Raw genomic sequence first — 12,321 nt, 5'->3', positions numbered from 1 at the left:
CCTTGGAGCTAGCTGCAGTTCCTGATTCAGGGGTCTTCTGATAGACTCCTTGACCCCTATCCTATTCTCCCTCTTAGGTTATTGGGGGAGTGGGTTTTTGTTGATTCAAACCAAATGGTCCCTGGTCAACCGGTTTGCTGGGAAGCATACCCTGTGGTTTGCTGGAGAGGCCCCACTCACTGAAGGCAGCTAGCTCAGTGTGGTGGCACCTGGCATCTGCTTGGTTGGCCAGGCGGGGCTGTTGTCCTGCACCCTGTTCTCTACTATGGATTTAGTTTGAGGGAGCATCTTTAGGATATTCAGCGCAGACTGGAACATTTCAAGGCCTGACTTAGGCCTTTCTGCTGCCTGGTGTGCCTTGTGGATTTAGGTTATGTGGTGCTCGGTTCCAGAGTGGCAGGTGAGGAATTTTCCCAGTCATACCCTCTGGGCACTGAGGCGTTCTGGTTGGCTGAGCACCTGGAAAAAGGGAAGCCAGGTGTGTCATTAGACCTGAGTGTCCTGCCTGGTGGTACCACCCCTCCCTCCTCTCCTCCCATCTCTGAGCAATGTGGAAGGCATGCTCTCAGCGGCTCTTGGCAGATGCTTCCCAGTGATAAATCCAGTGTGTACGTTGGGCACGTGTTTCAAGCTTCCTCTGTCAGGGAATCTTCCAAATTCAGTGGATTTTATTAAAGAGCAGATGCCTCTCCTGAGGAGACCAATTAAGATGCGCTGGTGTCAAAAACAAAATGTCTACTTCTTCCACTGTTCCCCAGATTTGGGAGTGGGGGAGTATGGCAGTGCAAATGAGCAGGGAGGACATTTCAGGTGAGACTTAACATTTAGACACAGAGTAGAAGTTGTTTAAGAAGATAGAATTTGTTTTGGAAAACCCTTCCATAAGCACATAGCAGACATAAGGCAGTATTTGTTTGTTGGCATGTGCTACAAACTTAAAGCCCTTTTTGGTTTAGGCTCTATATGAAATATTATGCTCTACCTGTTTTTTTCATAAAGTTCAGTTTGTATATTTAGAAAATGGAAACCTGGAGAATGTTGTTTTCCTTAAACTGGGATGGGGAAGGGGATGACAAAGAAAATTATTGGAATGTGGACATAAAGGGTTTGGACTTGTGTAAGTGTGTTTCCAGACGTCACATATCTGACAAATGACTAATGTTCCTATGATGCTGTACAGTTTACATAATTCTTTCAATGGGTTAACTTGTTTATGCCTTACAACCTCTTGGTTTTTGTAAATGAGGAAGTGGAGTCTAACAGATTAAGAGGCTTGCCTAGGATCACAGAGCCAATAGTGGTTAAACAGTGACCAAGCCAGTGAGCCGGCACAGGGATGCCGGATGTCCCGTAACCATACTGCAGTCCTCCTTTGCTGTGCTCTCCCCTTTCTGTCAGCCTTTATTGTGGGAGGGGATTGCTAGGACAAGGATGCGGAAAGGTGACTTGGGGGTGGGGGAGGGAGGGCAGGTGGGGTCTGGGGAAGGGAAAGGAATGGTTTTAACTAGAAGTTCAGGCAGGTCTCTGCAGTATTCAGAGAGCAGAAAGAACAGGAAGGGACTCAGATGATCCCCTCCACTGGATTTCAAGCTGGGCTGAATATCTTTGTCACCCAGGGAGTTTTAAACAAAATATTGATTCCTGCTCCTGGCTGAAGGTGAAACTTCTGTGAGTGTTCTGAAACTGTCCCAGGTGATTCTTTGAAGTTAAGAGTCCTACTCAGTTTAAGTCCCACATCTCTTCAGGAAAGTTCTATAAAATTTAGCTGTGTGACATCTGCTGGGAGCTTGTTGAGAAATGCAGAATCTGAGATCTCTACTCCAGGCCTGTTGAATCAGCATCTTTCTTTTAACAAGATTCCAGGTGAACAGTGTGCACATTAAAATTTGAAAAGCACAACTAATATCTAAGGGAAACTTTAGGGGAGCTGTGGGGTAGGATAATTGCACATATTCTTTCTAGGTTTGTCATTGGCCTTTGACTTTCCTTGTTATTTTTATATAACTTCTCCAGGCACAGATTAATTTTAAATCAGATTTATCACATCTTTATTTATGGTCTTTAGGTTTTTTATTTGCATGCAAAAGACTATCTTATTGAAAAAAAGTCTTCTACTTAAACAAAAAATGAAGTAACATACTTTACATAGTTGAATATGTCTAGAATTTATCTGGTAGGGTAAAAAGAATGAGGTAGGGATTCAGACATTTTTACCTAATGCTTGGCTTGTGACTGCTCTTCATTGAATCTTTTATGTGTGGATCCATACATTAAATTCATATATTCCACTATCTACCTGGAGCTTTAATTATTATAGCTCTGTAATGGGTTTTGATATCTAATTCAGTTACTCCTTTTTAATTACATTACTCTCCTTTTAAGGATCCCCCCCAGCCCCCCGGTTTTTCTCACAAGTTTAACTACCTAGCTATTAAATTTTAGGGATATTTTTCTTGTTTAAAATTTTTCAGAAACTGTATTTATTGAATTTATTGATTAGTTTAGCCTCATTTTTAAAAAAATATTTTTGTCTTTTCTAAACTATATATACTAGTTATTCAGAACACTTTTTAGTAACAGTCACACTATCCTTTGTAACAGATATTTAGAAAGTTATAAGAATATATCTTCTGTAGGTTTTTAACATTCCAAGAGACTCTTCCTGACCTAACCCTCGCATCTAGTAGGTGTGTGAATCCACCTCCCACTCCCCAGCCCAGCTGCTTTTTATTCTGAATTATGGCATCCTGTTCACTTATTTCCCTCAATGAAATTAATAACTTACCTGCTAGAGTGTAAGCCCCACAAGGGAAGGTTCCATGTCTGCTTTATTTGCCAGTATAATTGCTTGGGGTCGAGAAAGTCCCTGGCAGTTAGTGCTTAATAAATATTTGTTAAATGAATTGGAATGAATGAAATCCCAGTAACCAGAACATCTTGGCCCCTCTTACTGAAGATTAGCTTCATGTAGAATTGTCTGAACTTGAATCCCAGTTTGAACCCAGCCCACTGTTGGAGAAATTATTCAAATAAATTAAAGTGAGTGTGTGATCTTTTGGGGGAGGTGTGGTTATCTTCCATTGAGTCAAGCATAGGTCTGGGAGTGTTTTAATTTAGGTGGTATGAATTCGTTAGGAAGAATGGAGATTAATAGAATCAGTATCTATGACAGGCTTTGTCACCTAGCAGGTCCTTTGTGAATAATGCTCCGATTCAAATGCCACAACTTTGGGTTTAGCAGCATCTCCCCTTTAAAAGATCCTACTGGGAGGCAACCAGTCGCTGTATCTCTCACACATCGATGATTCTCTTTTTTTTCTCCTTGCCTTCCCATTTCTCTAAAAATAAATAAATAAAAATCTTAAAAATAATAAAACTCCAGAAAATAAAATACTGCTGCAAAGAACTTTGAATCTTTTTCCTATTACTAAAAAGTTTTTAGAGAAATTAGCACTACCTACATTTATTAAACCCTTTCATTTTAGGTACAAATACCCAACTTGTGTGCTCCTTGTGGACAGAAGCAGAACCGTCAATCATTTTTATAATTCTGACGTCCAGGTGCTTGAAAAATGCCCAGAGTGAAAGGATCCAAACTATACACACACAATATATATTTAAATTATTGAACAAGAAGTGATGTTATATCTGTGGAGTACTATGGAAATAAATTTTGCATATCTTTTAGTTTCTGCTAATGCTCTTAAAAGCCACACTGATCTTAAAAACTTTTCTTCCCATGATGGAAGGATTTCTAGAAATTTTATTTCTTAATGAATTTATTTTCTCTCAGAAGAGAAATGTGGGATACTTGGATGGAGTTGGTCAGTCATTTAAAACACTGCTGCTTTTGCTCATTAGTTTATGATTCCCGGTCTACATTTGGCATAAATTGAAACCCCAGAAAGTGTGTGAGGTCTTAAACACATTTAATGCCAAGGAGCTAGGTTTTGTGGATGATTATTAGTTCAGTTGATTGTTTCTTCAATAAAGATTATTTTGAAAACAACCATGGTGCTCCATTGCATGATTCTGTACTCATCTCCTTGAGCTTCTTCTGATGGTCATGAGAGAGATTTTGCCTTGGGAAGTTGCAAGCCAGGAGTCTGTCTCTAGCACAGGCGCCTGCCTTACAGTTTGGCTTTTGAGCAGCAGCAGAGTAGTCCTTCACTGGTCACTCTTGTTGTCCCTTTGAATTTGTGTTTGCTTCTTCATGTGTACAGTGTACACTGTTTGAAGAGTGTGTGTAAGCTCATTGTGTTTTCTTTAATAAAACCGCATTTATCCTTGTGTGGACAGATTGCGTCCTGAGAGTCTAAATTCTTAGAGAACACTAGGAACTGTGTACCTAGATCTTTTTTTTTTCTTTCTTTAAATAAAGGCTTTCTTGGCTTCATCAACTTAAAAACTGTTGAAAGTCAGACGAAAAAGTTGTTTGAAGGGAGAAGGCATGTTGCTGGAGTGTTTTGAATTTAGTGACTGTATTTTGGAGTGATAGGGCCTTTTACTTTTCCAGAACCCGTATCAAACAAAATTCTAAACTAAAACACCAACTAAGATCTCAAACCTAAATTAGGCCTTTTTTTTTTTTTTTCTTTAATCTGGGAAATAAAGTTTTTGGAAGACCAAATAGGGAAGGCTTGAATAAATGTGGTGCTGCTTTGTTGCAAGTCTTTTTTGAGTAAGGGGACAGGTTGAGTGATTGGAGAGCGGGTCATGCCTGTGGGTTCTCACCGTCTTTGAGGGCCAAAGGTGGGCAGAAATGTCAGTTTCTGTGCCAGGGTCTGTGCTAAGTGGCGGGGTTCAGAGAAGAATGAGAACTCTAGGCTAGTGGGAAAGCAGATTGAGTTAGGGAGACCCTTTAACTCAACGATGGTGAGTACTGTGAGGAGGAGGCCTGGGGTCTGTCAGAGAGGAGACTTCGGCTGGGTCCTGACTTCCTACTCAAGCTAAAATACAGAAAACTTACATAGAGAACACGGGCTGCAGATCTTTATTGTCCTGGACTACATAGGCTGTGTGCACTCAACATAAAAAAAGATGAGTTTCTGTAAGAAATCTTATCCAACCAGTGACAAGATAATGCAGGAAATGTAAACAAACATTTGGTTTCAGTGAAAGGCACATGCTGGAGGGCTGCCTGCTGCTGTGGAGGGCTAGTTTTCCCCTCCCCACCTCTCTGTGGCTGGCTCCGGAACCTTTCTTTTGATCTGCTCACAGGCTTTCTAACTGGAGAGCTGGAGGAGCAAGAGCCAGCTGGTATTATTTTTCTCTGGACTTCCTTTATCTCTGGTGTGCCCTGGAATGGTGAATCCTGCTGTCTGTTCTGGGGGCTGCCTCCTGGTCTGCTCCTTGACCCAGACCCTTTTTGTGTTGTTTCCTCAGTGCCGTGGCAGCCTCAGGTGTCAGTGGCCCTGGGCGGGCACTGGCCTGCAGCTGTGCGGGGCGAGAATGTTGGAACAGACCCTCAGTCTTGCTCTCTGGGAGCATCATGGGTGGGCAAGGTTAATTAGAGTTTCCGCTCTTGCCTGGGGCTCATTCCCCAGGCTGGCTCCTTGTCACAGCTCTTTTGTGCTTCATGCTTTTTATCTGTACAGTGCTTTTTGTCTTAATGTCCTGTGGCCAAGTCCACTGTATTATTTGATTTTTCCAACAATGCCAACAGCAGTAGAAAGGGTAAGGATTGTTAGCACCATTATAGAGATGGAAGACTCCAGGATCAGAGAAGTGTGCCTGGATGTCCAAGGAGCAGAATCCAGCAAAGAATCCTCTAGAGTCTTTTGTGGCCTCTCCAGCAGGCTGCAAGCCTCCCAAAACATCTCTTTTCCCCTCCCCAGTTCCCTGATCTCTCAAATTGGTTACTTCTTTTCCATTCCCCCTGGAAGCTGCTACCATCTTCTCTTGTCTGGATTACTCCAGTCCTCTCTCAGAAAATGCCAACCTCAATGTGTCTCATCTGCTTAATTAAGTTGCTGCATCATTATCACCATCATTATCTAATAATACTTCTATAGCAGTTATTACGGGTAGCATTATTCTTACTGCTTTGCAGTTCATTTAATTTTCACAATAATTCTTTGAAGTAGGTATAGAATTCTCATCCCCATTTAATAAATGAAGAAGTGGAGGCCTAGAGAAATTCAGTACCTTGTCCAACATTTTACATAGCTGTTAGAGCTGGGATTCAAACTCAGACCGGCTGGTCCCCATGGCTCTTAGTCACTACACCGGATCCCAGACTCTCATTTCTTGACAGCCTCCACCTCCCTACGTGCTTCATCACCCAACCAACGCGTACATTCACCTCCGCCTGGGGTATGGGACCCCACAGTGTGGTCGCAGTGCATTGTTTTAACCTGGTTCCCCAGTAGTTACCTTTCCTACGAACTGGATTCTCATCAGTTTCCCAATATGCTGTTTTCACAGGAAGGCTTCCTTTTGCAGAGAAGAGGGCCTTTGGTTCTTGGCTCTGCCACTGATGATGTGTGTGACATTGCACAAGTTGCTCAGGCTTGCTGAGCCTGGGTTCTTTGCCCAGTCTGTGGGGATAATGGCCCCTCACACACTGGTTTGTTGTAAGATTTGAGTGCCATATTTTCCATCTGTTTTGTCTGTCAAAACCTGTTTTCTCTACAGCTCCTTCCTTCAGCAAGTCTTCTCACAGTGTGTTCTTCCTCTACCAGAAGGGGATCTTCATTTCCTGTGGCTCATCAGTGTTTTAATGTCACTTTCACCATCCATCATGTTTAAGCGTTTTTTGTAGATATCCCTTCTTCCTCTTGAACTGGAAGCTCTTTCAGGGTATGGGCTGGGGCACATATAACTTTATATTCTCCATGGTGCCTTAGGTATTATGGGCATTCAGAATATATCTTGTGGAGTGAATGAATTTGGGGCCACTGGAATTCATTTATGGCATTCCTTGGGGAGCTGGGGGAGCTGGTACCCAGTGTGAGTTGACCTGCAAGAGCAGCCATCTATCGCATGGGCTCTGGCTTCTGCTTTTTATTAAATTCTTTCCTGTTATTAGCTAGAGAGCCATTCCTTCCTTTTCAAACCCAGCCTCATGGGGTAGTGCAAATTTGCACAGCCATCTTTTAAGCAAATTGACTAAAACTGCAAATCCCTTGAAGCAGAGTAACCCTGGACACGCTGTCAAAAAACTGCATGGGTTTTATTTTAGAGTATGGAAAGAGTTATGTTGGAAGAACTCAACCCCTGCCAAGTCAGAGACATGTATTATTATATTTATCTTCTATTATGACTGAGTCAGCTTTGTGGTTGGTTGGTTTTGGGAGCTCCCCTCCATGTACCTAGACCAGTGGAAGATGATGTGTATATTGGACAAGCCTCCTGACAAGTACAGGAAGAATGCAGTGTGACCACTCAGTTTGGTATGTGGAATTTGCTGAAGGAGCCACTCTTTCCCACTCTGAAAAATTACAGATGATTGAGGTGTCTGACACCAGGTGACCTCAGTCATATTAACCACCAACGAGAAAGTCTTGGTCCTTTCTTCCAACCTTCTGCCAGCCACTCCCACCCAGTATTCCTCTGTTTCAGCCACACTCAGCTGTCACTCTGCCTACATGCCTTCCCTACCTTCACTTCCCTGGGATGTACTTTTACCATTGTGTACTCTTCTCTTAAATAGAAGAATGTCCATCATTTCACAGAAGCCTCCTGCTCCTATACTGTAATGCAACTAGGCTTTCCTTCAGTCCCCTATATTGTAACTCTATTAACATTAACCACTTTGTCCTCTACATCTTGAATTTACCCTATTCTCTCCCCCTGAGCCCCATGAGGGCAGTGCTGTATCTTATCTTTGTATTCTGCTTGGTGCAGAGAAGCTCAGAGCATGTGCATACAAGTGGAAGTATTTGGATGTGATAGTAATAGTTAATATTTCCGAGTGTTGTAGCTGTTTTATTAACAAGAGTGAGTCGTGGTTCTCATGTTGGTCACTCATATTTGGCATCTTTTAATGGCAGAACTGTCCAAAATTGGTATCTTTTAAGGGCAGAACTCTCCAAAATAAAATACAACTGAATTCATGCTGATGAAAACATATATCATGCATATGTCCAGCTCTCTGCCTTGCAGGGATGTCCAGTGGATATCTGTGGAATGACTGAGTTAATGAATGAGTTAATGAATAAAAAGAGCTTCCATCCTCTAGGAAGGAAAGAAGGATAGAGTGGGCTAAATCTGTACACAGCTCTTAAAAGTTGAACCGGTTGCTTGACTTGAGGACTGAAGCAGAAGCTGATCTGACAGAAGAATCCACGTGTCTTCTTTCTAGTAATTTCTATTTTTGAGAACAAGTAGGTCTTCATTATCTTTTCACATGTTCTAGACCCCGAGCTTTTACCCCGTTCTTCAGAATCCTAGAATTCTACCACCAAGTTTCAGTCTTACCTGAAAAGTGCACTCACGGCTTCAAAGTTCTCATTTCACCATCCTCTGTGAAAATAGTTGGTGTCATTGTAGAATGATGCAGGATAGAAAAGAACCCGAGTGCTCACCCTGGTTAGGGAAGGTTCAAAGGCTGGATGCTCATGCTTTTACAGTCAATCTCCACGGAAGTGTGGATGTAGCAGTTGTCAGAGTTTTGCTGGCATTTATATGTGTGTATGCAGGCCAACATGAGAAAGACCCATTCTCTCAAACACTTGACACATACAGAAGTGAAGAAAATCTTACTTTAAGATGTGAGACCAATGACAGTGAAAATTACGGAGATGCTGGTTTGTATACCAGCTGTTACCACAAGTTGTGTCTTGTATATACAAAATCTGCTTATTAAGTAGATGACCTTTTAGAATGAAGCTATACCTGTGATACACAATGTTTACATTATACAACATGTTGGCCTTTTATGAGTTACTTATAGTGATGTGGATAATAATTCTTAGGAGATTACTTTTTCATACTAGAGGTTGTTGACCACTCAAGAGAAGATTGAGCTACAAATATTTCATATGAGGTGATAAATCACTTTTCTACAGTGACTAACAAGGAAACTCCATTGCCCGAATCTCTCAAATATAATCTGGTTGCCCTCACTTGCGTATCTTGCTGAAACTTTTAAACTAAGTTGAATGATCTCCATTAGGCAATACAGGCTTGTGTTCTCACCATGCTTATTTACAAAAGCGGGTAGAATGTCAGTGATGAAATCGAAACTTAGTTTGAACTTACTGTGTGAAACAAAATAAATTTGACTCTTAAATTTTGCTTAAGTATCTGTCACAGCCTGGTACTAAGTATCAGAGGATTTTTAGAGCTCACCTCACTGAAGTTTGAATTCTGTCTAAGATACATTTTAACAGTGTTTTACTCAAAAAAAAAAAAAAAAACTTAAACTGACCAATGAAACCACTCCTCAGCTGTCTCTGAATTGAACATTTTCTAATAAGAAATTTTACCTAACTTTAAAATTTTCTTATTTGTCTACCTTTAAGTTTCTGGGTTAGTTTCACTGAGTGGATTCCTGAGGCTATAAGTAAAAGGTTATTAAATAGATACCATTTGCACCTATATGTGAATCAGGACTTGCTACTTTGTAGTAGTTAAAAGAGAAATATATTAAATGCATCACTTGAGATTTAAAATTATGTTCATAAAGACAGCCTCATTGTTGTACTTATAAGTAAGTGCTATAACTTAATGAAGTTCTCATAGCACTTTTTATGTGTTTTATATAAAGGTTTAGATAAGCTTTAGATAAGGTTTCCTCTAACAGAGGGGGATTCTTCTGTGAAAAGCCATCGCCATAGTTATGTCTAAAGCCGGCAGTGGAGCTCCCAGGCTATATAGCCTGCGGTGGCTGAATTGGAAACTTGCTATTGCTTTCCTTTTCTTCCTGGCTCCTTTTGGACTCTCAGGATCCTCAGGAGTGGCTGGACCAGATATGATACCCCTGATGCAAACGTCCTGCAGTTTGCGAACACTCCAAGCTTGGGTGGAAGGCTCAGCCTGGCAGGCCCCTGCAGGGCAGTGGTGGTCACAGTCATGTCACCTCACATTCCCCATGGTGGCTTCCTTTTCCTGATGAAGAGCAGGTGTCATCCCCATTTACATTAATGGGAAAACCAGGCTGAAAAAGGGCATATGATTGTCCCAAGGTCATCGCCTGACCTTGAATGCAGTACTCTCTTCCCCATGCGATGTTATATTCATAGATCTCAGCTGCTGTGCCTAGGAGGAACATTCTGCTTTAAAAAACTCTTCAAATTGTTGGCTAGTTGGAAATTTTCCAGACAGCTTAAGGGAAAGAAATAACAAAGTTGCACATTTTTTTTTTTCCTTTTAGCAAAAGCATAATGCCAGCAGAAGACTTGTTTACTTGTGGTGCTGTACTTTCATGACTAGATGTTTGTCTCACTTGCCATGGAGGAAAGCAGTTGAAAACACTGGACCTGAGACCTAGGATCACCTTTCTCCTCCTCCTCATGATTCTTGCTTTGGCGGCTGGCCAGCTGCCCGCCTCTACGTGTCAAAAACAAAAACCCTCCACCAAGGGCGTGATAGAGCTATCTGCAAGCCATTTTAAGGCACATGACCAGATGTAAGGATGGCGCTTGAAATAGTTTCATAAAGTTTGTGCACTAGAACTTAATTACTTCTCTCACAGGCGACCTGCTCAACCTTAGCTATGTTACTTATAATGTATTTGCAGTTCTACTGTGCTTAATTTCTGCTTCTCCCAGCCTAAATGACTAGAGAGTGCCATTTAAGGCTCTGAAGTAGAGAGGGGGTGATAGCTGATAATGTGGGGAGAAATAAACACAGTAGTAGGCACATTTAAAACATACATTAAGCTGGGGTTCTTCAGCTCTTGTTGCCCTGTTGTTTCCAGTGGTCTAAGCACAGTGGGATGCCGGGTGCTCATAATATGACAGGGATCCGTATGTAGCATCATACTTCTGTTTAGTAAGCTCTGTTTAAGAAGATAGGAAAGAATTGTAGAAACAGTCTTCAAAAAATTAAATAAAATTTGTGATGTGCATAGTCCTGATTGGTATTCATACTGAAAGTATATTAACAAAGAACAGTTTTTCCCTAAGGGTACTGGTAACTTGAAATCTTATGCTACACTGATTAGTGGCAGTGGGTTTTGTTTTAAAGAACTTTTCGTTTCTATTGCTAAAATATGTACTCTTGGCCCTAGCTCTGCTCTTGCGGTTTTCAAAGTCCCTTTGAGGACAAGGATGATGAGTGGGGATATACATGTATATCTCAGCTTCAGCGGCTGCTCATTCATAGGGGTCTGTCTTGCAGAAGCTACAGGTTCTCTATATGTTGACAGGGTGCTATCTGTGTTCTCTTTGCTTCGTGGTCAGAGTCCAGAGCTAAGGATCTCTCTGTGGAATAGTTATCTTCACTTGAAGTTTGTGTAATTATTCCTCTTCTAGTGTAGCCCAGAGTTGACCCTGGTAAGGCTCTTGAACCCTAGGCAAGTATAATAAAACTATGCCGGTTTTCCTTGAAGAGGCAGAAGGGGGGAGGTGAATGTGGATGAGTGCCAAGGGCAGTTTTTGTGGATCAGAGACTTTATCTTGCTGAAGGTATTAACCCCTTTGATCAAAAACACCCTTGATTGAGGTGAGGGTGGGGGAAAATTTTATGCAGTGCTGGCAGGAGTCTAAGTTGCATAGCTTTTCCGGAGGGCTTTTTGACAATAGGGATTTGAAATGTCAATGTGTGTACTCCACAGAATTTATTCTAAGGGAGATTAGTAAGTATAATATATACAAGAATGTTCCTCACTGTACTTAGGTATAGTTATAAACAGGGACTTTAAAACATTAATCAATAAAGGAATAGTTAAATAAACTATAGTAAAACCATATAGTGAATTTTATACAGTTGCTGAAAATGAGGTCATCTTCTGTACTGTTATGGAAAGATGGCAAAGAAATTATGTGAGAAAGTTAGATTATGGATGAGTATGTGTAGTGGGATTCTGTTTTCAACATACATGTGTTCTGAATGAATACATATTATAATGTTTTTATATGCATGAATTTTGTGTTGGGGGGTATACATGAAATGCTAATAGTGATCATTTATTTAGGATTTAGGATTATGTAAGGATGATCATTTTCTACATTATACATTTCTGTATTGTTTGAACTGTTTATAAAGAGATGGCTAAAAAAATTAAATAATTCATTTTTAGAAAGCCAACCAACAGAGATGGTCAGGCCATGTCAGAGGGTAGAAGAAAGAAATAAGTAGCAGAATGTGCAGGACTAGTGATTAAAAGAACAGAAATCCTGAGTAGAACAGGAGTTGAACGAGATTGATCTCATT

General features: G+C 41.0%; 1 protein-coding gene across 8 annotated transcripts in view; it reads left to right on the top strand.

Annotated features, from left to right (window-relative positions):
- TEAD1 (TEA domain transcription factor 1) overlaps window positions 1–12,321 on the top strand; it is a 244,182-nt gene that overhangs the window by 22,213 nt on the left and 209,648 nt on the right. Inside the window, exon 2 of one of the 8 annotated variants that reach the window (XM_090263953.1) lies at window positions 10,319–10,573. The exons of the other annotated variants lie outside the window; for them this stretch is intronic. The gene's annotated coding sequence lies outside the window, so the exon portion shown is untranslated. The remainder of the gene's footprint in view (window positions 1–10,318; window positions 10,574–12,321) is intronic. 8 annotated transcript variants of the gene reach the window in all.

This window comes from Furipterus horrens, unplaced genomic scaffold (assembly GCF_987537825.1).
Source record: "Furipterus horrens unplaced genomic scaffold, mFurHor1.1.pri manual_scaffold_2, whole genome shotgun sequence".
In the NCBI taxonomy this organism is placed as follows: domain Eukaryota; kingdom Metazoa; phylum Chordata; class Mammalia; order Chiroptera; family Furipteridae; genus Furipterus; species Furipterus horrens.
The sequence above is the reverse complement of the archived record's forward strand: the minus strand, read 5'-3'. Positions and strand labels throughout refer to the sequence as shown.